The sequence below is a fragment of the Panthera tigris genome, chromosome B3 (assembly GCF_018350195.1).
Source record: "Panthera tigris isolate Pti1 chromosome B3, P.tigris_Pti1_mat1.1, whole genome shotgun sequence".
Taxonomy (NCBI): Eukaryota; Metazoa; Chordata; class Mammalia; order Carnivora; family Felidae; genus Panthera; species Panthera tigris.
The window spans coordinates 27,264,794-27,290,317 of record NC_056665.1 but is presented as its reverse complement, the minus strand read 5'-3'; the positions used below and the strand labels follow the sequence as shown (position 1 = coordinate 27,290,317).

At 37.8% G+C, this 25,524-nt stretch overlaps 1 protein-coding gene and 1 pseudogene across 1 annotated transcript in view; both read left to right on the top strand.

The window, feature by feature from the left end:
- The window catches only part of OCA2 (OCA2 melanosomal transmembrane protein), a 471,457-nt gene that overhangs the window by 434,895 nt on the left and 11,038 nt on the right, over window positions 1-25,524 (top strand). The window lies entirely within an intron of this gene.
- LOC102959772 lies at window positions 1,854-24,642 on the top strand (annotated as a pseudogene).

Here is a 25,524-nt window from a genome sequence, read left to right as displayed (position 1 = left end):
TAAAAACCAGTAGAAAAGATCAATGAAACTAAGAGCTGGTTCTTTGAAAAGATAAACAAAAATGATAAACCTTTAGCTGGACTCATCAAGAAAAGAGAGATCAAAGTGGTAAATTCAGAAATAAAAGAGAAGTTACAATTTCTACCACCTAAATACAAGAGATTATAAGAGACTACTATGAAATAGAATACATCAACAAATTGGACAACCTAGAAGACATAGACAGATTCCTAGAAACATATAGCCTTCCTGTGATTTCTTTGTATCGTAAAGAAATAGAAAATCTGAAAAGATTACTTGTAATGAAATTGAATCAATAATAAAACTCTCAACAAAAGTCTAGGATCAGTTGGCTTCACAGGCAAATTATACCAAACATTTAAAGAGTTCATACATCCTTTTCCAAAGATTTCAAAAAATTGGAAGGGAAGGAATTCTTCTAGACTCATTCTATGAGATAAAAATTACCCTGATACCTAAACCAGACAAAGACGCTACCAAAAAAGAAAATTACTGACCAATATCCCTGATGAAATCCTTAAGAAAATGTCAGATTAAAAGAATCATTCACAATGGTCAAGTGGAATTTATTCTAAGGATGCAAAGATGGTTCAGTATCCACAAATCAACATGACAAAATGAAGGATAAAAATCATATAATCATCTCAATAGATGCAGAAAAAGCATGTGACCAAATTCAACATACATTTATAATAAATAAATGTATAAATAAATAAATATATAATAAATATATAATTTTATAATAAAAACTATCAACCAAGTGGTTGTATAGGGAATGTATCTCAACATAATAAAGGCCATATATGACAAACTGACAGCTAACATGTTGAATGTTGAATGGAGAAGGGCTTAAAACTTTTCCTCTAAGATCACAAACAAGATAAGGATGCCCACTCTTCAGCATCTTTATTCAACATCACACTGGAAGTTCTTGCCACAGTAACTAGGCAAGGAAAATAAAGGCATACAAATTGGCAAGGAAGAAGTAAAACTGTTACTATTTGAAGATAACATGATGTTATGTGTAAAAAATCCTACAGTTTCTACCAAAGAAGTTTTAGAACTAGAAAATAAATCAATAAATTTGTAGGATACAAAATCAATACACAGAAATCTGTTGTATTTCTATATACTAATAATGAACTGTCAGAAAGAGAAATTAAGAGACCAACTCCATTAATAATTGCATCAAAAAATAAAATATCTTGGAATAAAATTAACCAAGTAGGTAAGAGACCTGTACTTTGAAAAGTATAAGACATTGATGAAAGAAATTGAACATGACACAAATAAATGGAAAGATATACTGTGGTCATGGATTAGAAGAACTAATATTGTTAAAAATGTCCGTCCTACCCAAAGAGATCTATAGATTTAGTAGATCTATCAAAATACCAATGGCTTTTCTCACAATATTAGATAAAATAAGCCCCTAGACTAGGTAATTGTGGAGGAGGGAGCGATTGGAGGTGGGGGAGTTGGCTTGGCATGCACTCCACACCTTGGGAATATTATTGCATGTGGAATGGATGCTTTTGGAAGAACAAGATATTTTGGATATTTCCCATGCTGCACATGTCACAGATCTATTGCATTCTTTTTTTTTTTTAATTTATTTATTTATATTCAAGTTAGTTAACATACCGTGTAGTATTGGTTTCAGGAGTAAAACCCAGCGATTCATCATTTACATATAACTGCATTCTTTTTAAGGGCTGAAACAGTATTCTGTAGTATGAAGACATCATACTTTAACCAGTCTAAGAATCCATGGACATTTAGGATGCTTCCAGTATCTTGTATACTTTTTTAAAAAAGACTATTGCCCAGAAGAAAAGATGTATGGCTTTCACAAGCCAACGATGTACCAAAGTAGAGACAGAGCTGCAGTATTTGCAGAGCTAAGTCCTCTAGTTCTTCATTCACTGACAGTAAATGCTATGAAAAGGACTTCCAGCATTGTTTTGGGTTACATGAGACTCCTTCAGGACACATCTGTAATGCCTTTGTCTTGCTTGTGAAAAGATGGAAGAAATTGCCAGCAGGATCAAAACAAACAAACAAACAAACAAACAAACCTGGAATCCTAGTAGATGCAAGGGCAGGACCCAATCTAAACACCACATTGAAACCAAAGAAAGTGAAAACTCTATCTGGAAAAGGATAAAAAGCACCCAGGTCAGTAAACCACAGAAGGAATTTAAACGTTACAATTCTGATGCTCACAGTACCACCTCAAGTGCCTTCCCAGCTCACTCTCCTTGTTATAGTAACCAGTCAGGTGATAGCTCAGATACAGAGATGTCCTCTGGCTTTAACAGATGCCAGGTGTTTTTTTTTTCGCTTTTAGACCTCACATACTGGAAAAGACAGAAAATATGTTGTGGGGTTAAACATAAAGGCCGTTTTGGGCAAGTCCTCATTGACACACATCTATTCAAGTCTTGCTGCAGCAATAAGAAAGCAGCTCCTGAGAAGCTGGAGGAGCAGGGGCCAGAGACTTTGCCCATCTCCATTCAGGAGTGGTTAGTGGGGTTTAGGTATAAGGGGAACAAAAAAGGATTTAAATTTTGGAAAGAAAAGAAAGCAACAAAACCCTCTTATTTTTAACTTGGATAACTGCTATTCTGCCAAAAGACAATTTCTAGAACAGTTTTGAATGGGTTATTTGTCCTCCAGTTACACAAAATCTGAAGCCAGTGTCTAGCTTACTAAAAGAAAAAAAATTGTACATAATATTTAAGATGCCGAGTATTTCATAGGAAAGATTAATGCTGCTGTAAAGTGCTCTTTAAGTCTTTTTTAAAAAAATCCCCTTGTAATGAATGAAACAAGGGGAATATCAAGGGACAGAGATGGGATTTGTTGTATGATAAATGTATGTAGTTTTAGTCTTTCTATATTGAGAAGCAGTGGTTGGGGCATTTTAAGATGGCTGGCTATACTTGTTTTCCTTCATGACAAATTTGTCATAAATCAGTAACATGGACTTGCCCCTAGAGGTAGTTGTTAATAATTTTGAAATAACAAGGTCTTACCAAGGTTCTGATGATTCAAACCTGTACTACTGAATATTAAGCAGAACAGACTAAGCTCTCCAGTGCAAATACCTCGAAGAAGTAATTTCTAAATATACAGAGAGGTAACTTTACTATATATGTTGCATCCTGTGTCACCACCCTCCATATTGATATTTGATAAAGATTTTAACCCATATTGAAACTTCTAAAGAAGAATCAAAGCTCCTTTGGGGAAATTTCAAGTTTTAGGATGAGCAATCCTAAATGAATACTACCAAAGCATTACCACATGGTAGAGATCACATTCTATTAAAAATGTTAAATTATCTGAAAAAATGTGCAATTCGTCAGGCTGGCACACAGAAACATGTTAATGTTTCTTGGGGTACATTTCTTAGAAGGCTTGCCTAGTATGTAAATAATTGACTTTCGTTTGTGCTACATGACTTCATTGAAAATCTGCATGATTCAGTTTTAGTTCTGGATTACTTCAGTTGACCTTTGTGAAGGTTTTATCTGTGTAGAGTGGTTGTTTGACTTGTTTTAACCTATTACGATTTGGGGTATTTTTCACTCTATATTAAAGTTAAATTCTACTGAAAGAAAAAAAAAGAAAAAAAAGCCCTAAAATTTGAATGGAACCACAAAAGACCCCAAATATCCAAAGCAATTTTGAGAAAGAACAAAGCTGAAGGTATCACACTCCTGGATTTCAAACTATACTACAAAGCTATAGTACTCAAAATGGTGTTGTACTGCACAAAAACAGACACATAGATATATGGAACAGAATAGATAGCCCAGAAATAAAACAACATTTATATGGTCAGTTAACCTAAAACAAAGGAGGCAAAAATATACAATGGGGGAAAGACAGTGTTTTCAATAAATGGTGCATGGAAAACTGGACAACTACATACAAAATAATGAAACCCTTTCTTATACCATTTACTAAAAAAAAACCTTCAAAATTAATTAAAGACTTAAATGTAAGACCAGAAGCCACAAAACTTCTAGAAGAAAGCATAGTAAGATTTTGGACATCAATCTCAGCAATATTTTTTGGATCTGTCTTCTCAACCAAGGAAAAATAAATAAATAAATATGACTACACCAAACTAAAAGCTTTTGCACAGTGAAGGAAACCATCAACAAAATGAAAAGTCAATCTAGGGAATGTGAGAAGATATTCACAAATGATTTATCCAATAAGGTGTTAACATCCAAAATATGTAAAGAATTCATACAACTCAACATAAAACAATCTGATTAAAAAAAATGGCTGAGGACCTGAATAGACATTTTTTCAGTGAAGACATACAGATGGCTAACAGACAAATGAAAAGATGCTTAACGTCACTAATTATCAGGGAAATGCAAATCAAAGCCAAAGTGAGATATCAATTCACATCTGTCAGGATGGTATCAAAAAAGCAAGAAACAGTGTCAGTGAGGATGTGCACTGTTGGTGGGAATGTAATTTGTTGCAGCTACTGTGGAAAAGTATGAAGTATGTTTCAGTCACTGGGGAAAAGTATGAAGTTTCCTCCAAAAATTATGAATAGAACTACCATATAATCTAGCAATTCCACTTCTGGCTATTTATCTGAACTCAATGAAAACATTAATTCAAAAAGACCTATGCATGCTTATATTCATCACAGCATTATTTAAAATAGTCAAGATATGGAAGCAGCCTAAATGTCTGTTGATAGATGAATGGATAAAGAAGATGTGAGATATGATTATTATATTATTTATATATTATTATATATCATATCAATATTATATTAAATATTATATATATAAAATATTCCATGGAGTATTACTCAGCCATTAAAAAGAATGAAATATTGCCATTTGCACCAACATGGATGGACCTAGAGGTCATTATGTTAAGTGAAGTAAGTCAGAGAAAGACAAAAACTATATTATTTCACTTATATGTGGAATATAAAAAGAAAACAAAGCATAAACAGACTCATGGATATAGAGAACAAATGGATGGTTGCCAGAGCGGAGGGGCATTGGGGGGATGAATAAACTAGGTGAAGTGAATTAAGATGTATAATCTCCTACTTATAAAATAAAGACACTAGAATATAATGTATAGCATTGGGAATTATAGCAACTTTGTATAGTGAACAGATGGTAACTAGACTTATTGTGGTGACCATTGTGTAATGTATATGAATATCAAATCACAACCTACAATGTTTATTGAAAACAACCTCTTGGGGGACTTTGCTTAGATAAATGTGACTCAATTAAAAAGTAAGGAAACAGTAGCAACAATCAAAACATAATTGAAGAAAATATACCTGGATATTAAAACACACACACACACACACACACACACACACACACACACACACAGAAACTGATTTTGGAATGTACATCAAAATATGCTCACGATGTCTCAGATAAAATTAACTATGACACAGCCTGTCAGTAATTTTAATAACCAGGATAAAGAAAGATAACACTTTGGAGCACCTGCGTGGCTCAATCAGTTAAGCATCTGACTCTTGATTTTGGCTCAGGTCATGGTCTTATGATTGAGCCCTGTGTAGGGCTTTGTGCACAGCCTGCTTAAAATTTTCTCTCTCTCTCCCTCTGACCTTCCCCAACACGCACACACACGTTCTCTCTCTCTCTCTCTCTCTCTCTCTCTCTCTCAGAAAAAAAAGAAAGATAATATTTCTACAAGAACACAAGAAACTTATGCACAAAAATAGAAACAAAATTAAGAGACCTCTGACTCCTATTACTAAATGCCCAATAACAAAGTTTGGATATGAAATGGCTATGATCCAAGGGTTTTAATCTCAAGTCCAATCAAGTTCCATCTATCCACTGAAGTTACAGAAACCTTTCTGTTTCTCTGTTCCTAACCGTCTGTGTGATCTTGGGTAGTTACTTAACCTCTCTGTGCCTTAGTCTTGTTATCTTTACAAGTAGAGAATAGTACTAACTACCTCAGTATTTTGTGAGAATTAGCTGAGCTAATGCATATAAATCTTGATGCGTGATATGTTATCACTCATGGATATCATCTGCTGTTATAATTGTCAGATTGTCCTCCTCCTTTTCATCATCATCAGTGTATTAGGTGAGTCACAATTCAGGAACAACACCACTGCTAACATTTCCTGAAAGTGATTATTGAAATATGCATTCCATAAAGAAGCACTTAAGTTATGCAATTTGTGGTAAGAAAGTGATTAATAATAAATATTAAGATAAATTAAACACACACTTATAGAAATAAGATAATTAATGTTTATAAATAGACTATTAAATCAAACTGAATTACATAACTAAAATGTATCTAAACAGAAAATATACATTATAAGAATGTAAGAAATATAACCTTAATATACAATCCCATATTGAATTAATGAAGACAACAGAATGTGTTGAGGTGTTATTGAAAGATTTTAAAACTTTCTATTTTCTTTGTCTTGCATAGGAGGGTCAAAGGATAGTGGTTAATTTGTCTTTTGTATTTAAGGTATATGGACTTATCTTTATATTATTAAACACTTACAAGTAATTATGAGTGGAATTTAATTTTTAATTTTTTTTTAAGTTTATTTTGAGAGACAGAGAGGGAGAGAGAATGAGTGGTGGAGGGGCAGAAAGAAAGGGAGAGAGAGAGAATCTTGAGCAGGCTCCAGACAGCATGGAACCCTAGGCAGGGCTTGATCTCACCACAAAATGTGACTTGAGCTGAAATCAAGAGTCAGCCTAACTGACTGAGCCACCCAGGCACCCTGGAATTTAATTTTTAAATCAGTATATTGCTAAAGGCAAATCAACAAAATATATATAGAGAAAAGTATAATAAAAAAAGAAAGGAAACACAAATTTAAAAATATGAAACATAAACCAACATTATATAAAGAAAGCCAAATATAGCATTAAAAGTGAAGAATCAAGGGGTGCCTGGGTGGCTCTATCTGTTAAGGATCTGACTCTTGATCAGGTCATGATCTCATGGTTGTGATATTGAGCCCCATGTGCTCTCCACTGAGCATGGGGCCTACTTAAGATTATCTGTCTCCCTCTGTCCCTCCCCCACTCACTCATGCATTCTCTCTCTCTGTCTCTCAAAAAAAAAGTGAAGAATCAAAAATAGAGAATAAAATCATATTGTAGCTCGCTTCTGCTTTAAAAACAGAGATCAGGGTAATATAGAAAAGTTAAAAATAAAACTGAATAAAGGAAGTCTGGCTAATACAATTGAAAAGATAATAAAGATAGAAACATGTGTAATGTAAAATATACAAGTATTGTTTAAAATTTCAGTGGGATAGAGTCATATAATAGGTTTTACCTGCCAAAAATTATAGCATCAAAATGTACAAAATAACTTCAGTCAGAAATAAAAGAAGAAATTAACATAAAATTCATTGGTAATGTAAGACTTTCAGGTGATACTATCCATTCCTAAGAAATGAAATATTAGGTATATGGTTCTCTTTATTTTCTACGGAAAATAGGCTTCCTTTTCAAGTGTCCATAAAACAGCTACAAAAATTCATTGTATTTTAAGCCATGAAAACAACCTCAAAGATTTAATAACTGAATGCTTACAAACCATAGTCTCTGACCACAATGAAATATTTGCATTGCATTGTAAATTAAAAATAAGAGGAAAAAGGTGATCCACTTTACAAAAGATAAATTAAAAGAAGTAATATAATAATAATAATAATAATACTGATAAAGAGTAATTGTATTAATAGAATTTTTGGTAGTAGTAACAAAACATTGATAATTTTTTTTAAATATGAAATTTATTGTCAAATTGGTTTCCATAACACCCAGTATTTATCCCAACAGGTGCCCTCCTCAATACCCATCACCCACCCTCCCCTCCCTCCCACCCCTCATAAACCCTCAGTTTGTTCTCTTTTTAAAAGTCTCTTACGTTTTGGCTCCCTCCCTCTCTAACATCTTTTATTTTTCTTCCCCTCCCCGATGGTCTTCTGTTAAGTTTCTCAGGATCCATATAAGAGTGAAAACATATGGTATCTGTCTTTCTCTGTATGAATTATTTCACTTAGCATAACACTCTCCAGTTCCATCCACGTTGCTACAAAAGGCCATATTTCATTCTTTCTCATTGCCAACTAGAATTCCATTGTGTATATAAACCACAACTTTATCCATTCATCAGTTGATGGACATTTAGGCTCTTCCCATAATTTGGCTATTGTTGAAAGTGCTGCTATAAACATCGGGGTAAAAGTGCCCCTATGCAACAGCAGGCCTGTATCCCTTGGGTAAATTCTAGCAGTGTTATTGCTGGGTCATAGGTAGATCTATTTTTAATTTTTGAGGAACCTCCACACTGTTTTCCAGGGTGGCTGCACCAATTTGCATTCCCACCAACAATGCAAGAGGGTTCCCATTTCTCCACATCCTCGCCAGCATCTATAGTCTCCTGATTTGTTCATTTTAGCCATTCTGACTGGCGTGAGGTGGTATCTGAGTGTGGTTTTGATTTGTATTTCCCTGATGAGGAGCGACATTGAGCATCTTCTCATGTGCCTGTTGGCCATCCGGATGTCTTCTTTTTTTTTTTTTTATTTATTTTTTATTTTTTATTTTTTATTTTTTTATTTTTTAATATATGAAATTTACTGTCAGATTGGTTTCCATACAACACCCAGTGCTCATCCCAAAAGGTGCCCTCCTCAATACCCATCACCCACCCTGCCCTCCCTCCCACCCTGCCCTCCCTCCCACCCCCCATCAACCCTCAGTTTGTTCTCAGTTTTTAACAGTCTCTAATGCTTTGGCTCTCTCCCACTCTAACCTCTTTTTTTTTTTTTTTTCCTTCCCCTCCCCCATGGGTTTCTGTTATGTTTCTCAGGATCCACATAAGAGTGAAACCATATGGTATCTGTCTTTCTCTGTATGGCTTATTTCACTTAGCATCACACTCTCCAGTTCCATCCATGTTGCTACAAAAGGCCATATTTCATTTTTTCTCATTGCCACGTAGTATTCCATTGTGTATATAAACCACAATTTCTTTATCCATTCATCAGTTGATGGACATTTAGGCTCTTTCCATAATTTGGCTATTGTTGAGAGTGCCGCTATAAACATTGGGGTACAGGTGCCCCTATGCATCAGTACTCCTGTATCCCTTGGATAAATTCCTAGCAGTGCTATTGCTGGGTCATAGGGTAGGTCTATTTTTAATTTTCTGAGGAACCTCCACACTGCTTTCCAGAGCGGCTGCACCAATTTGCATTCCCACCAACAGTGCAAGAGGGTTCCTGTTTCTCCACATCCTCTCCAGCATCTATAGTCTCCTGATTTGTTCATTTTGGCCACTCTGACTGGCGTGAGGTGGTATCTGAGTGTGGTTTTGATTTGTATTTCCCTGATAAGGAGCGACGTTGAACATCTTTTCATGTGCCTGTTGGCCATCCGGATGTCTTCTTTAGAGAAGTGTCTATTCATGTTTTCTGCCCATTTCTTCACTGGGTTATTTGTTTTTCTGGTGTGGAGTTTGATGAGCTCTTTATAGATTTTGGATACTAGCCCTTTGTCCGATGTGTCATTTGCAAATATCTTTTCCCATTCCGTTGGTTGCCTTTTAGTTTTGTTGGTTGTTTCCTTTGCTGTGCAGAAGCTTTTTATCTTCATAAGGTCCCAGTAATTCACTTTTGCTTTTAATTCCCTTGCCTTTGGGGATGTGCCGAGTAAGAGATTGCTACGGCTGAGGTCAGAGAGGTCTTTTCCTGCTTTCTCCTCTAAGGTTTTGATGGTTTCCTGTCTCACATTCAGGTCCTTTATCCATTTTGAGTTTATTTTTGTGAATGGTGTGAGAAAGTGGTCTAGTTTCAACCTTCTGCATGTTGCTGTCCAGTTCTCCCAGCACCATTTGTTAAAGAGACTGTCTTTTTTCCATTGGATGTTCTTTCCTGCTTTGTCAAAGATGAGTTGGCCATACGTTTGTGGGTCTAGTTCTGGGGTTTCTATTCTATTCCATTGGTCTATGTGTCTGTTTTTATGCCAATACCATGCTGTCTTGATGATGACAGCTTTGTAGTAGAGGCTAAAGTCTGGGACTGTGATGCCTCCTGCTTTGGTCTTCTTCTTCAAAATGACATTGGCTATTCGGGGCCTTTTGTGGTTCCATATGAATTTTAGGATTGCTTGTTCTAGTTTCGAGAAGAATGCTGGTGCAATTTTGATTGGGATTGCATTGAATGTGTAGATAGCTTTGGGTAGTATTGACATTTTGACAATATTTATTCTTCCAATCCATGAGCAGGGAATGTCTTTCCATTTCTTTATATCTTCTTCAATTACCTGCATAAGCTTTCTATAGTTTTCAGCATACAGATCTTTTACATCTTTGGTTAGATTTATTCCTAGGTATTTTATGCTTCTTGGTGCAATTGTGAATGGGATCAGTTTCTTCATTTGTCTTTCTGTTGCTTCATTGTTAGTGTATAAGAATGCAACTGATTTCTGCACATTGATTTTGTATCCTGCAACTTTGCTGAATTCATGTATCAGTTCTAGCAGACTTTTGGTGGAGTCTATCGGATTTTCCATGTATAATATCATGTCATCTGCAAAAAGCGAAAGCTTGACTTCATCTTTGCCAATTTTGATGCCTTTGATTTCCTTTTGTTGTCTGATTGCTGATGCTAGAACTTCCAGCACTATATTAAACAGCAGCGGTGACAGTGGGCATCCCTGTCGTGTTCCTGATCTCAGGGAAAAAGCTCTCAGTTTTTCCCCGTTGAGGATGATGTTAGCTGTGGGCTTTTCATAAATGGCCTTTATGATCTTTAAGTATGTTCCTTCTATCCCGACTTTCTCAAGGGTTTTTATTAAGAAAGGGTGCTGGATTTTGTCAAAGGCCTTTTCTGCATCGATTGACAGGATCATATGGTTCTTCTCTTTTTTTTTTGTTAATGTGATGTATCACGTTGATCGATTTGCGAATGTTGAACCAGCCCTGCATCCCAGGAATGAATCCCACTTGATCATGGTGAATAATTCTTTTTATATGCTGTTGAATTCGATTTGCTAGTATCTTATTAAGAATTTTTGCATCCATATTCATCAGGGATATTGGCCTGTAGTTCTCTTTTTTTACTGGGTCTCTGTCTGGTTTAGGAATCAAAGTAATACTGGCTTCATAGAATGAGTCTGGAAGTTTTCCTTCCCTTTCTATTTCTTGGAATAGCTTGAGAAGGATAGGTATTATCTCTGCTTTAAATGTCTGGTAGAACTCCCCTGGGAAGCCATCTGGTCCTGGACTCTTATTTGTTGGGAGATTTTTGATAACCGATTCAATTTCTTCGCTGGTTATGGGTCTGTTCAAGCTTTCTATTTCCTCCTGATTGAGTTTTGGAAGAGTGTGGGTGTTTAGAAATTTGTCCATTTCTTCCAGGTTGTCCAATTTGCTGGCATATAATTTTTCATAGTATTCCCTGATAATTGTTTGTATCTCTGAGGGATTGGTTGTAATCATTCCATTTTCATTCATGATTTTATCTATTTGGGTCATCTCCCTTTTCTTTTTGAGAAGCCTGGCTAGAGGTTTGTCAATTTTGTTTATTTTTTCAAAAAACCAACTCTTGGTTTCGTTGATCTGCTCTACAGTTTTTTTAGATTCTATATTGTTTATTTCTGCTCTGATCTTTATTATTTCTCTTCTTCTGCTGGGTTTAGGCTGCCTTTGCTGTTCTGCTTCTATTTCCTTTAGGTGTGCTGTTAGATTTTGTATTTGGGATTTTTCTTGTTTCTTGAGATAGGCCTGGATTGCAATGTATTTTCCTCTCAGGACTGCCTTCGCTGCATCCCAAAGCGTTTGGATTGTTGTATTTTCATTTTCGTTTGTTTCCATATATGTTTTAATTTCTTCTCTAATTGCCTGGTTGACCCACTCATTCGTTAGTAGGGTGTTCTTTAACCTCCATGCTTTTGGAGGTTTTCCAGACTTTTTCCTGTGGTTGATTTCAAGCTTCATAGCATTGTGGTCTGAAAGTATGCATGGTATAATTTCAATTCTTGTAAACTTATGAAGGGCTGTTTTGTGACCCAGTATATGATCTATCTTGGAGAATGTTCCATGTGCACTCGAGAAGAAAGTATATTCTGTTGCTTTGGGATGCAGAGTTCTAAATATATCTGTCAAGTCCATCTGATCCAATGTATCATTCAGGGCCCTTGTTTCTTTATTGACTGTGTGTCTAGATGATCTATCCATTTCTGTAAGTGGAGTGTTAAAGTCCCCTGCAATGACCACATTCTTATCAATAAGGTTGCTTATGTTTATGAGTAATTGTTTTATATATCTGGGGGCTCGGGTATTTGGCGCATAGACATTTATAATTGTTAGCTCTTCCTGGTGGATAGACCCTGTGATTATTATATAATGCCCTTCTTCATCTCTTGTTACAGCCTTTAATTTAAAGTCTAGTTTGTCTGATATAAGTATGGCTACTCCAGCTTTCTTCTGGCTTCCAGGAGCATGATAAATAGTTCTCCATCCCCTCACTCTCAATCTAAAGGTGTCCTCAGATCTAAAATGAGTCTCTTGTAGACAGCAAATAGATGGGTCTTGTTTTTTTATCCATTCTGATACCCTATGTCTTTTAGTTGGCGCATTTAATCCATTTACATTCAGTGTTATTATAGAAAGATATGGGTTTAGAGTCATTGTGATGTCTGTATGTTTTATGCTTGTAGTGATGTCTCTGGTACTTTGTCTCACAGGATCCCCCTTAGGATCTCTTGTAGGGCTGGTTTCGTGGTGACAAATTCCTTCAGTTTTTGTTTGTTTGGGAAGACCTTTATCTCTCCTTCTATTCTAAATGACAGACTTGCTGGATAAAGGATTCTCGGCTGCATATTTTTTCTGTTTAGCACACTGTAGATATCGTGCCAAGCCTTTCTGGCCTGCCAAGTTTCAAAGGAGAGATCAGTCACGAGTCTTATAGGTCTCCCTTTATATGTGAGGGCACGTTTATCCCTTGCTGCTTTCAGAATTTTCTCTTTATCCTTGTATTTTGCCAGTTTCACTATGATATGTCGTGCAGAAGATCGATTCAAGTTACGTCTGAAGGGAGTTCTCTGTGCCTCTTGGATTTCAATGCCTTTTTCTTTCCCCAGTTCAGGGAAGTTCTCAGCTATAATTTGTTCAAGTACCCCTTCAGCACCCTTCCCTCTCTCTTCCTCCTCTGGGATACCAATTATGCGTATATTATTTTTTTTTAGTGTATCACTTAGTTCTCTAATTTTCCCCTCATACTCCTGGATTTTTTTATCTCTCTTTCTTTCAGCTTCCTCTTTCTCCATAACTTTATCTTCTAGTTCACCTATTCTCTCCTCTGCCTCTTCAAGCCGAGCCATCGTGGATTCCATTTTGTTTTGCATTTCGTTTAAAGCGTTTTTCAACTCCTTGTGACTGTTCCTTAGTCCCTCGATCTTTGTGGCAAGAGATTCTCTGCTGTCCTGTATACTGTTTTCAAGCCCAGCGATTAATTTTATGACTATTATTCTAAATTCACTTTCTGTTATATTATTTAAATCCTTTTTGATCAGTTCATTAGCTGTTGTTATTTCCTGGAGATTCTTCTGAGGGGAATTCTTCTGTTTGGTCATTTTGGAGAGTCCCTGGCGTGGTGAGGACCTGCAGTGCACTTCCCCTGTGCTGTGGTGTATAACTGGAGTTAGTGGGCGGGGCCGCAGTCCGACCCGATGTCTGCCCCCAGCCCACTGCTGGGGCTACAGTCAGACTGGTGTGTGCCTTCTCTTCCCCTCTCCTAGGGGCGGGATTCACTGTGGGGTGGCGTGTCCCGTCTGGGCTACTTGCACACTGCCTGGCTTGTGTTGCTGGGGATCTGGCGTATTAGCTGGGGTGGGTAGGCAAGGTGCACGGGGGCTGGAGGGGCAGGCTTAGCTCGCTTCTCCTTAGGTGATCCACTTCAGGAGGGGCCCTGTGGCAGCGGGAGGGAGTCAGATCCGCTGCCGGAGGTTTGGCTCCGCAGAAGCACAGAGTTGGGTGTTTGCGCGGAGCGAGCAAGTTCCCTGGCAGGAACTGGTTCCCTTTGGGATTTTGGCTGGGGGATGGGCGGGGGAGATGGCGCTGGCGCCTTTGTTCCCCGCCAAGCTGAGCTCTGCCGTCAGGGGGCTCAGCACCTCTCCCTCCCTTTGTCCTCCAGCCTTCCCGCTTTCCGCGCAGAGCTGTTAACTTATGACCTCCCAGACGCTAAGTCGCGCTTGCTGTCGGAACACAGTCTGTCCGGCCCCTCCGCTTTTGCCAGCCCGACTCGGGGGCTCTGCTTGGCCAGCGAGCCGCCCCTCCGCCCCGGCTCCCTCCCGCCAGTCCGTGGAGCGCGCACTGCCTCGCCGCCCTTCCTACCCTCTTCCGTGGGCCTCTGGTCTGCGCTTGACTCCGGAGACTCCCTTCTGCTAATCCTCTGGCGGTTTTCTGGGTTCTTTAGGCAGGTGTAGGTGGAATCTAAGTGATCGGCAGGACGCGCTGTGAGCCCCGCGTCCTCCTACGCCGCCATCTTCCGGAACCTCCCCGGATGTCTTCTTTAGAGAAGTGTCTATTCATGTTTTCTGCCCATTTCCTCACTGGATTATTTGTTTTTTGGGTGTGGAGTTTGGTGAGCTCTTTATAGATTTTGGATACTAGCCCTTTGTCTGATACGTCATTTGCAAATATCTTTTCCCATTCCGTTGGTTGCCTTTTCGTTTTGTTGGTTGTTTCCTTTGCTGTGCAGAAGCTTTTTATCTTCATGAGGTCCCAATAGTTCATTTTTGCTTTTAATTCCTTTGCCTTTGGGGATGTGTCAAGTAAGAAGTTGCTGCGGCTGAGGTCAGAGAGGTTTTTTCCTGCTTTCTTCTCTAGAAAGCAGGTTTCCTGCTTTGATGTTTTCCTGTCTCATATTCAGGTCCTTTATCCATTTTGAGTTTATTTTTGTGAATGGTGTGAGAAAGTGGTCTAGTTTCACCCTTCTGCATGTTGCAGTCCAGTTCTCCCAGCACCATTTGTTAAAGAGACTGTCTTTTTTCCATTGGATGTCCTATCCTGCTTTGTCAAGGATTAGTTGGCCATACTTTTGTGGGTCTAATTCTGGGGTTTCTATTCGATTCCATTGGTCTATGTGTCTGTTTTTGTGCCAATACCATGCTGTCTTGATGATTACAGCTTTGTAGTAGAGGCTAAAGTCTGGGATTGTGATGTCTCCTAATTTGGTCTTCTTCTTCAAAATTACTTTGTCTATTCAGGGTCTTTTCTGGTTCCATACAAATTTTAGGATTGCATGTTCTAGCTTTGAGAAGAATGCTGGTGCAATTTTGATTGGGATTGCATTGAATGTGTAGATAACTTCGGGTAGTATTGACATTTTGACAATATTTATTTTTCCAATCCATGAGCACAGAATGTGTTTCCATTTCTTTGTAGCTTCTTCAATTTCCTTCATAAGCTTTCTATAGTTTTCAGCATACAGATCTTTTACATCTTTGGTTAGGTTTATTCCTAGGTATTTTATGCTTCTTGGTGCAATTGTGAATGGGATCAGTTTCTTTATTTGTCTTTCTGTTGCTTCATTATTGGTTTATAAAAATGCAACCAATTTCTGTACATGGATTTTGTACACTGTGACTTTGCTGAATTCATGTATCAGTTCTAGCAGACTTTTGGTGGAGTCTATCGGATTTTCCATGTATATGTCATGTCATCTGCAAAAAGTGAAAGCGTGACTTCATCATTGCCAATTTTGATGCCTTTGATTTCCTTTTGTTGTCTGATTGCTGATGCTAGAACTTCCAACACTATGTTAAACAACAGCGGTGAGAGTGGACATCCCTGTCGTGTTTCTGATCTCGGGGAAAAAGCCCTCAATTTTTCCTCATTGAGGATGATATTAGCTGTGGGCTTTTCATAAATGGCTTTTATGATGTTGAAGTATATTCCTTCTATCCCAACTTTCTCGAGGGTTTTTATTAAGAAAGGATGCTGAATTTTGTCAAATGCTTTTTCTGCATCAAATCGCAGGATTATATGGTTCTTTTCTTTTCTTTTATCAATGTGATGTATCCCGTCAATTGATTTGGGAATGTTGAACCAGCCCTGCATCCCAGGAATGAATCCCACTTGACCATGGTGTATAATTCTTTTTATATGCTGTTGAATTCGATTTGCTAGTATCTTGTTGAGAATTTTTGCATCCATATTCATCAGGGATATTGGCCTCTAGTTCTTTTTTTGCTGGATATCTGTCTGGTTTAGGAATCAAAGTAATGCTGGCTTCATAGAATGAATCTGGAAATTTTCCTTCCCTATCTATATTTTGTAATAGGTTGAGAAGGATAGGTATTATCTCTGCTTTAAATGTCTGGTAGAACTCCACTGGGAAGCCGTCTGGTCCTGGACTCTTATTTGTTGGAGAATTTTGATAACTGATTCAATTTATTCGCTGGTTATGGGTCTGTTCAAGTTTTCTATTTCTTCCTATTTGTATTTTGGAAGTGTGTGGGTGCTTAGGAATGTGTCCATTTCTTCCAGGTTGTCCAGTTTGTTGGCATATAATTTTTCATAGTATTCCCTGATAATTGCTTGTATTTCTGAGGGATTGGTTGTAATAATTCCATTTTCATTCATGATATTATCTATTTGGGTCATCTCCCTTTTCTTTTTGAGAAGCCTAGCTAGAAGTTTATCAATTTTGTTTATTTTTTTCAAAAAAAATACTATTGGTTTCATTGATCTACTCTACAGTTTGTTAGATTCTATATTGTTTATTTCTGCTCCGATCTTTATTATTTTTCTTCTTCTGCTGGGTTTGGGGTATCTTTGCTGTTCTGCTTCTATTTCCTTAAGGTGTGCTGTTAGATTTTGTATTTGGGATTTTTCTTGTTTCTTGAGATAGGCTGGATTGCAATGTATTTTCCTCTCAGGACTGCCTTCCCTGCATCCCAAACCGTTTGGATTGTTGTATTTTCATTTTCATTTGTTTGCATATATTTTTTAATTTCTTCCCTAATTGTCTGGTTGACCCATTCATTCTTTAGTAGGCTGTTCTTTAACCTCCATGGTTTCGGAGGTTTTCCAGACTTTTTCCTGTGGTTGATTTCAAGCTTCATAGCATTGTGGTCTGAAAATATGCTTTTTTATTCTTTTATACTTATGAAGGGCTGTTTTTTTGTGACCCAATATGTGATCTACTTTGGAGAATGTTCCATGTTTACTCGAGAAGAAGGTACATTCTATTGCTTTGGGATGCAGAGTTCTAACTATATCTGTCAAGTCCATCTGATCCAATGTATCATTCAGGGCCCTTGTTTCTTGATTGATACTGTGTCTAGATGATCTATCCATTGTTGTAAGTGGAGTATTAAAGTCTCCTGCAATTACCACATTCTTATAAATAAGGTTGCTTATGTTTGTGATTAATTGTTTTTTATATTTGGCGGCTCCTGTATTCGGCGCCTAGACATTTATAATTGTTAGTTCTTCCTGATGGATAGACCCTGTAATTATATATAATGCCCTTCTTCATCCCTTGGTACAGCCTTTAATTTAAAGTCTAGTTTGTCTGATATAAGTATGGCTACTCCAGCTTTCTTTTGACTTTCAGTAGCATGATAGATAGTTCTCCACTTTCAATCTGAAGGTGTCTTTAGGTCTAAAATGAGTCTCTCGTAGACAACAAATAGATGGATCTTGTTTTTTTATCCATTCTGATACTCTATGTCTTTTTGGTTGGAGAATTTAGTTCATTTACATTCAGTGTTATTATTGAAGGATATGGGTTTAGAGTCATTGTGATGTCTGTAGGTTTCATGCTTATAGTGATGTCTCTGGTACTTTGTGGTCCTTGAAACATTTCACTGACAGAATCCCCCTTAGGATGTCTTTTAGGGCTGGTTTAGTGGTGATGAATTCCTTCAGTTTTTGTTTTTGTTAGGGAAGACCTTTATCTCTCCTTCTATTCTAAATGACAGACTTGCTGGATAAAGGATTCTCGGCTGCATATTTTTCCTGTTCATCACATTGAATATTTCCTGCCAATCCTTTCTGGCCTGCCAAGTTTCAGTAGATAGATCTGTCACTAGCCTTATCGGTGTCCCTTTATATATTAGAGCACGTTTATCCCTAGCTGCTTTCAGAATTTTCTCTTTATCCTTGTATTTTGCCAGTTTCACTATGGTACTTCATGCAGAAGATCATTTGAAGTTACGTCTGAAGGGAGTTTTCTGTGCCTCTTGGATTTCAATGTGTTTTTCCTTCCCCAGATCAGGGAAGTTCTCAGCTACGATTTGTTCAAGCACACCTTCAGCCCCTTTCTCTCTCTCTTCCTCCTCTGGAATCCTTATTATATGGATATTGTTCCATTTCATTTCATCACTTAGTTCTCTAATTCTCCCCTCATACTCCTGGATTTTTTTTATCTCTCTTTTTCTCAGCTTCCTGTTTTTCCATAATTTTATCTTCTAATTCACTTATTCTTTCCTCTGCCTTTTCAATCCGAGCTGTGGTTATCTCTATTTTATTTTGCACCTCATTTATAGCATTTTTTAGCTCCTCCTGTTTCTTAGTCCCTTGATCTCTGTAGCAATAGATTCTCTGCTGTCTTCTATATTTTTTTCAAGCCCAGCGATTGATTTTATGACTATTATTTTAAATTCATGTTCTATTATATTGCTTAAGTCATTTTTGAACAATTTGTTAGCTGTTGCTACTTCCTGGAGTTTCTTTTGAGTAGAATTCTTCCATTTCATCATTTTGGATAGTCCCTGGAGTGGTGCAGAACTGCAGGACACTTCCCCCTGTGCTGTCTGGAATAACTTGTGTTGGTGGGTGGGGTGGCAGTCAGACTCGATGTCTGCCCCCAGCCCGCTGCTGGGGCCACAGTCAGACTGGTGTGTACCTTATCTTCCCCTCACCCAAGGTCAGGACTCACTGTGGAGTGGCATGGCCCCTGTCTGGGCTACTTGCACACTGCCATGCTTGTGGTGCTGCTTCTCTGGGATCTGGCATATTAGCCAGGGTCTATCTGCAAGGTGCACAGGGGCAGGAGGGGCAGGCTTAGCTTGCTTTGCCATTGTCAGTGGTCCCCTGTGGGAGGGGTCCTGCAGCACCAGGAGCAAGGCAGGCAGACCCTTCAGAGGGATGGATCCACAGAAGAACAGCATTGGGTGTTTGAGTGGTGCAAGCAAGTTCGGTGACAGAAACTGGTTCCCTTTGGGATTTCGGCTGGGTGATGGGTGAGAGAGTTGGCCCTGGCCAGCGCCTTTGTTCCTCGCTGAGCTGAACTTTGTCTTCCAGGGTTCAACACTTTTCCCTCCCGTTGTCCTCTTGCCCTCCCGCTCTCCAAGCAGAGCTGTTGACTTATAACATTCCAGATGTTAAGTCCCACTGGCTGTCAGAACTCACGCAGTCTGGCCCCTCTGGTTTTGCAATCCAGACTTTGGGGGCTCTGCCTTGCTGGGCAGGCTGCCCCTCTGCCGGGCCGGCTCCCTCCTGCCAGTCCATGTAGTGCACACAGCCTCTCTGCCCTTCCTACCCTCTTCTTTGGGCCTCTTATCTATGCTTGGCTCCAGAAAGTCTGTTCTGCTAGTTTTTTGGTGTTTTTTGGGGTTATTTAGGCAGGTGTGGGTGGAATCTAAGTGATCAGCAGGACGCGGTGAGCCCAGCGTCCTCCTATGCTGCCATTTTCCCAAAGAAGACCTCAAAACATTGATAATTAATATACATTATTTCAAGAGCATTTTCAAGAGCATAATGTACTATACCTTGGTCATTGCTTTGTTTACTATATTTTAAATTTCTTTGCAGAAAATATTATTTGATAGGAAGATTAGCCTAAGGGAGGTGGGTATTTGTTGAGGTATGCAGCAAATTCAAGTCACAGTACCAGATTTTGCTTGGGCCCTGCTTTCTATGACTTACAAGCAGCTGATTTGGCTCCAAAGAAGAAGGTAACATGGTAAAGTTCAAGGCAGGCCTTGGGGATGTACATGGGAGTCAAATCTAACCTTGGTTATTTTAATTAATTTCAATTGAGGAAAAGTAATACACAAATGAAATAAAACAGGAAAGAAGGAGGAAAAAACCAAGCAACAGAAACCAAACTTACTGAATTAGAAGACTAAAAATGGAATAAGAGAAGATAATTGCAAGTGACATATCTGATAAAAGGTTGGTCACCAAAATATATAAAGAACTTATAAAACTCAAAACCCCCAAAAAACAAATAATCCAGTTTGAAAATGGGCAGAAGGGGGGAACCTGGGTGGCTCAGTCAGTTAAGCTTTCAACTTCAGCTCAGGTCATATCACAGTTCATGAGTTTGAGCCCCATGTCGAGATTTGTACTGGCAGCTTGGAACCTGGAGCCTGCTTCAGATTCTGTGTCTCCCTCTCTCTCTGCTTCTTCCACATTCATTATCTCTCTCTCTCTCTCTCTCTTTCTCTCTCAAAAATAAATAAACATTAAAAAAACTCTCTTTATTAAAAAAAAAGTTCAGAAAACATGAACAGACATTTTTCTAAATAAGACATACAGATGGACAAAAGACACATGAAAAAAAGCTCAACATCACTCATAATCAGGGAAGTACAAATTAAAATTACAATGAGATATCACCTTACACTGTCAGAATGGCTAAAATTAACAATATTGTAAACAACAGGTATTGGTGAGAATGTGGAAAAAGGGGAACACTTGTGCACTGTTGGTGGGAATGCAAACTGGTATAGCCACTCTAGAAAACAATATAGAGTTTCCTCAAAAAATTAAAAATTTAACTATCCTACCATCCAGCAATTGCACTACTAGGTACTTACCCAAAGAATAAAAAAAAACTGATTTAAAGAACACATGCACCCCAATATTTATAGCAGCATTATCAACAATAGTCAAGTTATGGAAAGAGTCCAAATGTCCACTAACTAATGAATGGGTAAAGAAGAAGTGGTACATATACACAATGGAATATTATTCAGCCATCAAAAAGAAAGAATACTTGCCATATGCAAAGACATGGATGAAGCTATAGAGTATTATACTAAGTGAAATAAGTTAGAGAAAGATAAATACCATGATTTCACCCATATACAGAATTTAAGAAACAAAACAATCATAGGGGAGAGAAAGAGAGAGAGGCAAACCAAAAAACAGACTCTTAACTATAGAGAACAAACTGATGGCTATCAGAGTGGATTTGGGTAGGGGGATGGGTTAAATAGGTGATGGGGATTAAGGAGTACATTTGTGATGAGCACCGGCTATTTTATGTAAGAGTTGAATCACTAAAATCTATGCCTGGAACTAATATTTCACTGTATATCAACTAACTGGAATTTAAATAGAAACAAGCAAAACCAAATACACACACACACATGCAAACAAGACTATAAATGGTAGAACTGGTAAGTCAAGAGGTGATTTTTTTGTAAAAAAAAAATTTTTGTAAACACTCCACAGTGTGAATTCTGATGGGGGTGGGGGGGGGCGCTCAATCTCATGACTGTGAGATCATGACCTGAGCCAAAATCAAGAGTTGGACACTTAACTGTCAAAGCCACCCAGGCACCCCAACATTTTTCATATTATAGATAAAACTTTGTCATCAACAAAGAAAAAGAATAAAATTAAAAATTGTGTGTTAAAAAGGGAATAAAAAGGGCACCTGGGTGGCTCAGCTGGTTGAGTGTCCTTCAGCTTAGGTCATGATTTCACAGTTTGTGAGTTCGAGCCCTGTGCCAGGCTCTGTGCTGACAGCTTGGAGCCTGGAGCCTGCTTTGGATTCTGTGCCTCCCTCTCTCTCTGCCCACCCTCTCTCTCTCAAAAATAAATAAAAACATTAAAAAAATAAATACAAAGGGAATAAAACTACAGAGGCAAATACTAAAGTTATATTAGAATATTACATAAAAAGAATTTTTCTAAAATAAATGTTTTTCTGGAAAAATATAAATAATCAAAGTTATTTTAAGAATGAGTGGAACCAAATAGATGCTCTCTTTGAAATTTTCATGCCCATTCTCCTCTTCTTTGCCTGTTAAATTCCTATTTTCTGTTGAACACGAAACTCAAAAGTCATTTTTCTTACAAACCTCCTCTGTTCTGCTCAGCCCCTCACGCCCCCCCACCCCAGTTGGGCACCACCAATGAAAGAGCTGCTTGCTTTTGGTGCTTTCCTTCAGAATCCTGAGTAGGGGCCTCTAGATAGTACTAACTATATTGTTTTACAAATTTGATCTTCTGTTTTTCCCTTTCACTGTGGGCTACTTGTAGGCAAGGAGTGCCTGTTATTTCTCTTTATATCGCCCACATATTAGACAACAAAGAGTTCAATGTAAATGATATTAAGTAATTTAAGAGAGGATCAATTAATTGTAATAAAAGAAGAATTTCAGGTGTGTATAGGCCAGAATATGCCAGTAAAAAGGAGGCATTAAAGATATGGGAGAATAAGGCACTTGGTAGAGAAACTTCTTAGAGGAGAGCCAGAGAGATGTAGTCCAGAGTTTGAGTCCAACACTCAAAAGAGGGAAAAAAGAAAGGGAAAGATAAAGGCTTCTGGGTGGAGATGAGGAATGTTGCTGCCATTTCACCTAGATAAATGTGATATTCTTTAAAAAGTCAGAAGGGATGCATGAACCCCTGTTTATTGTAACATCATTTACATTTGCTACATTATGGAAGCAGCCCAAGTGTCCATCAATAGATAAATGGATAAAGATATAATATATAAATTATATATTAGAATTCTATAATATATATATTATTATAGAATTATAGATATATATTTATATCTATATATAGATATAGAATTATAGATATATAATATATATTTATATATTATAATTTATAATATATATTTATATATTATAATTTATATATTATAATATATAATAAATACATATTATATATTATAGAATTATATAATTATATATTATAAATTACATAATAGAATATTATTTAGCCATAAAAAAAGAATGAAATCTTGCCTTTTGCAATGATATGGATGGACTAGAGAGTATAATCCTAAGTGAAATAAGCCAGTCAGAGAAAGACAAATACCATATGATTTCACTCATGTGGAATTTGAGAAACAGAAAAAATGAACAAAGGGAAAAAATGAGAGAGAGAGAGAGAGAGAGAGATACAAACGAAAAACCAGACTCTTAACCATGTAGAGAATAAGCTGATGGTTACACACAGGGGAGATATATGAAATAGGTGAAGGGGATTAAGAGTACACTTATCTTGAAGAATACTGAGTAATATCAACAAAACTAAAAGGCAACTGATGGAATGGGAAAAGATATTTTCAAATGACATATCAGACAAAGGGCTAGTATCCAAAATCTATAAAGAGCTCACCAAACTCCACACCCAAAAAACAAATAATCCAGTGAATAAATGGGCAGAAAACATGAATAGACACTTCTCTAAAGAAGACATCCGGATGGCCAACAGGCACATGAAAAGATGCTCAATGTCGCTCCTCATCAGGGAAATAGAAATCAAAACCACACTCAGATACCACCTCACACCAGTCAGAATGGCTAAAATGAACAAATCAAGAGACTATAGATGCTGGCGAGGTTGTGGAGAAATGGGAACCCTCTTGCATTGTTGGTGGGAATGCAAACCGGTGCAGCGTCTCTGGAAAATAGTGTGGAGGTTCCTCAGAAAATTAAAAATAGATTTACCCTATGACCCAGAAATAACACTGCTAGGAATTTACCCAAAGGATACAGGCGTGCTGTTGCATAGGGGCACTTGTACCCCAATGTTTATAGCAGCACTTTCAACAATAGCCAAATTATGGGAAGAGCCTAAATGTCCATCAACTGATAAATGGATAAAGAATTTGTGGTTTATATACACAGTGGAATACTATGTGACAATGAGAAAGAATGAAATATGGCCTTTTGTAGCAATGTGGAGGAACTGGAGAGTGTTATGCTAAGTGAAATAATTCATACAGAGAAAGACAGATACCATATGTTTTCACTCTTATGTGGATCCTGAGAAACTTAACAGAAGGAGGGTAAGGAAAAAAGAGAGAGACAGGGAGGGAGCCAAATCATAAGAGACTCTTAAAAACTGAGAATAAACTGAGGGTTGATGGGGGTGGGGGGGAAAGTGGGTGATGTGCATTGAGGAGGGCACCTGTTGGGATGAACACTGGGTGTTGTATGGAAACCAATTTGACAATAAATTTCATATTAAAAAAAAAAGAATACTGAGTAATATCTGGGATTGTTGAATCACTATATTGTATGCCTAAAACTAATATAACACTATATGTTAACTATACTGAAATTAATAAAAATCAGAAAGAAGGTTACATTCCAAATATGGGACAAGGAGCCAGGAAACTTAACATAGGTATTGGACAGAGCATAATAGAGTGTCTTCACATGGTGCCAGGTGTCTGGGAGGTTGTCTGACTTTCTATTTATGTTCAGTGGAGATTCTCAGCTGGTAAAGCGACTTCTCAACATGGAAGTGAGAGGCTGGCTGACTGCAGATCTCATGGTGGTAGAGATGAGAGTTCTAACTCCACAGATGGCCAAATAGTACTGATGCTGGTCAAGAGACAGAAGAAGATGGCAGAGGTGGGCACAAAGTATGCAACATAAATGCCTTTTCTCAGGAGGAGAAAGACCAAGACATAATTTTCTAAAATTCTTTCTCTTTTGCTTGCTATAAAGATGGTAGATACATGTCATAAGCTTGAACGCATGAAAAAGAAACAACCCAAACTAAAATCTATTCTGATGGGGAAAAAAAGCAAATTATTAGAATTTCATCCTTGGATGCCTTTTCCTTCCCAAGCTTTGCCTCTTCACTTTGATGCTTTGTTCCTTGCCATTATTTCTATAATGTTCCTCTGTCATCCTTTCTAGTCTTTAGCCATGTGAACTATACTGCTGGCAGATAGTCACCAATGCAATGTGATGGGGAGGACTCTGAAGACACCAGGAGACCCCCTCCTCCCTTGGATGTGCCTTCTTTCTTCTGTAGCTCTCCCTCCAGATCATCACTTTCTACCCCTCCATGAACTCCTCTCTCTCTGGGAAATACAATGATGGGTCTTTATTTATAAGATGCTGGAAGCTCCTTCAGCCTTTCTTCATGAAGAGAATTAGCTAGTTGTCACCTAGAGAGATCCAGGAGATGAGGCATGCAGCTGTTCAAATTTAAAATGAGGGCTGAGGATGAGAAAGAAATTCCTGTCCTGGGGTCCTGAGTGAGCTGAAGACAGGTTAAGGGGCTGAAGAGCATGGCTCTCAAGGTACCCATGGTCTACAGAAAGTGGAGCCAGCTGTGTACCCACGTGATAAGCTTCCACGGTTCTGTAGAAGCAGAAGCCATTCTGCTGAGAAACAATCATTACTTTTGTAGAAAGGCAACAGAAAAATGTCTTTTGATTAAGATCTATAGTCATGGTGTGTTATA